Below are 3,055 nucleotides of genomic sequence, written 5' to 3'. Positions count from 1 at the left end.
AAACTGGTATAATAGTTCAACAAATATTTGCAAATACATAGTAATAGATTACATGGATGTTTTTATGAGTACATCGATGTATCTTAACAAGCGTTTCTAAAAAAAGCCCTAACTTTATTGCGGCTTCCTTAATGACAAGGCAACGTTTCATTATCGACTCCATTGCTGGTGAATGAACCCATGTGGGCAGATATAAATCTCATCTGCACTGTCCTCCTATCTCAGCTGGCTGATATGATTGTTATCCTTTGGGAAATTCTCGCGAAGCCTAATAAGGCATTAAAGCTGATTCCGTTGCTTTTGGAAAAGTACGAACGGGCTCAGAAAGCCGAATAATGTCCTCATTCAAATTTGACACACTTGAAGAAAAATGCTGAGCGTTTTGAAGTCGTAAAAGTTGGAAGTGGGTGAGAGAGACATAGTCTTACAAATGATTTTCAGCAGCTTCATACCATACGGGTATCAGACTGGAGACTTTCCTAATAGATTTTAGTCTAACTTTTCATCAGCCTGCTGAGAGAAATCCCCCAATGGTCTGGAGAATCAAAGAAAATAATTTCAACCCTTGCACCATTTTTCATCACCTTCTAGAGCTATCAGAAGGCATGTGCTGCTATTTTTTTTCCTAGGCAAGCATATGAGATAATAAACAGTCAAAATGTAAATTAATCTATCAGCATGTAGACCTACCCTCATGACTTTAAAGACACATATTTCAAACTGCAAACACAGCTTCTTAGAAACGCTTCAACTTATTTTTTTGCCCACTTTTTTCTAGGTGTTTAAAAAGTAAAGCAAAGCAAACATTTCTGTATCCACAGCCTAGATAATATGAGTTTCTAATTCTTGAAAATCTAGGCTGACTCACACACCATAGGGGATACAGCAGGGGAGGAAGGAGGAGAGCTGCCAGTGATTGATCGCCTAGCTGTTGAGCTGAGCTGTAGAAGGGGGATTGGGAAAGCTCGGATTTGAGAATATGCCAATAACTCATTTCTAAAGAAATAAACATCAATTGCATTTACAGCAAATCAGAGATTCACTTCAGAAGGGGGAAAAAAGACCCTTTTTTCCCTACAAATTGCCTAACAGCTCAGACGTTGCACAAGGCAATCAAGTCATAAAAATCACTATTTCTGAGCATGAGATAAGCATATGTTTTCAAGTGGATCACAATCATAAATTGTAAGTGACAAATACATCGTTTTCCTCCTGTTATGTAAATGATTTACAAGCAGCATATGAATCCTGTATAATGTGACACATTAAAGATGAATAAGGTAGGTGATACATGAGTGATGTATACTTGACAGGTTCAGAATGTGACAATAAAAAAGACCCTTGGGGTTTGTAATGTTTATTAATATTCAAGCAAATCTGCTGCAGGTATCTATTTCTCAATCTATCTTTGTATATTTGTGCATTGACGTGTAAATACCTGGACCACATTTCCCCAGGATCAGAGGCTTTATGCCTCAAGATTTAATGACTGGCTAAATATTTAATAATGAAATAAATCAGTACCCATCATTTGCAAATTGTGAGTTAAGTGAATTGTTATTATTGGTTATTATTCATGTTAAATGATTATGATAGTGTAATATTTATAATGTATGCAGTTTATCTAAGATTTGTTTCATTAATTACATATTGCATTATTTGGTGTTTTATAGTTGATGAGAGACAATTACGTCTGAACAACATTAACATAGGTAGCATTTGATATATTTTATTACTTGAATATTGGCCAAATGTGCATAATAACCTTTTTATTACTGATCAGTCATTCCCATGATGTCAAATACTGCTGTTTTTTAGAAGTATCGACAAGATTTCAGTGCTGTAACATAACTTTAGAAGCAAAGTTTAGACTCCTACTGAACATAATGGTGCTCAGGTGTGATCTTTTTTAATAAAGTGGGTGTCCAAGCGTCATTTTTGCAAAATATAATTTTATTGTTGCAGTTCCATGGTTTTTTCTTCAATCAAAACGGTTATCTTTTCCGAACCATAACCAGGTAGTTTTGTGCCTAAACTGAGCAAAGCTATTATTATTATTATTATTATTATTACTAATATTAGTCTTTTAATTAAAGCTTTATAAATGATAGCAAAATAGACTTTACTGGAGCATTGCAAGTTATTTATTAACTGCATACACAGTTTTTATAATAGAGTTAAAACTTTACAGTAAGACAATGATTATTAGCATTGAATTTTAAATAGCAAAAGGTTCATCAGCTGTCAATTAACTGTTTATTACTATCTGTTTTAGAAAGTGTTACCAAGATGTTATCGTTAAAATATTTTATTATGTTTTAAATTTTTACTGTCTGAGTGAAAGAATCTGACGTCAATTCAACTCTCACACAGATAATGAAATCCTGAATTTAACCTAAAATAAGAAAGTTCTACATGTTCGTATTCGCACAATAAACTCAAAGCTGTAACTAGCAGGAAGCAAAAAAAATAAGCGTTTCTCTGTTAAAAGAGGTGAGTTTAATATTTTAACAAACACACTTATTTACTAGTTGTCTAAAAATATGATGAAATCCTCTGGAAGCAGCACCTGACGTTCACAAAATACTTTGTGCCAAATTATGTCTTGGCAGTAGGCACTTAGGGAAACAATAAAACAGTTTTGTTTTCAGGCTGTCGTCTGCAGTCCTCGTGGTGAGGTAGGTGTTTACTGTGGATTAATATTTGCCCCAGAATGAGAGCGGCAGCAGTATTCTCATCCAGTTATAAATACTCCAACTGGGTTTCTCTATTAAGATAAAGGATGGATATTGTTTAGGGGAGGAGAGGTCACCTGACATTTTAACACGTACATATTTTGTTTAAAGAAGGAACTGGAAAACCGCTTGGCTTTTTTGAGATTTCTGCTATCTGAAGCCTTAGCTTACCTCATACATTTTCAAATTTAAAGTGACCACACAACATGTAAGTCAAAACTTTTGAAGTTGTTGTCCCTACTTTTTTCTGTGTGTTCCTGTTACATTCCTCCCTATAGCTCCCTCTTTCTCCCTCTGGTGATCTGACTGATTTCGGGGTT

Source organism: Pundamilia nyererei, unplaced genomic scaffold (assembly GCF_000239375.1).
Source record: "Pundamilia nyererei isolate P.nyererei 1_Seehausen unplaced genomic scaffold, PunNye1.0 scaffold00151, whole genome shotgun sequence".
Taxonomy (NCBI): domain Eukaryota; kingdom Metazoa; phylum Chordata; class Actinopteri; order Cichliformes; family Cichlidae; genus Pundamilia; species Pundamilia nyererei.
The sequence above is the reverse complement of the archived record's forward strand: the minus strand, read 5'-3'. Positions refer to the sequence as shown.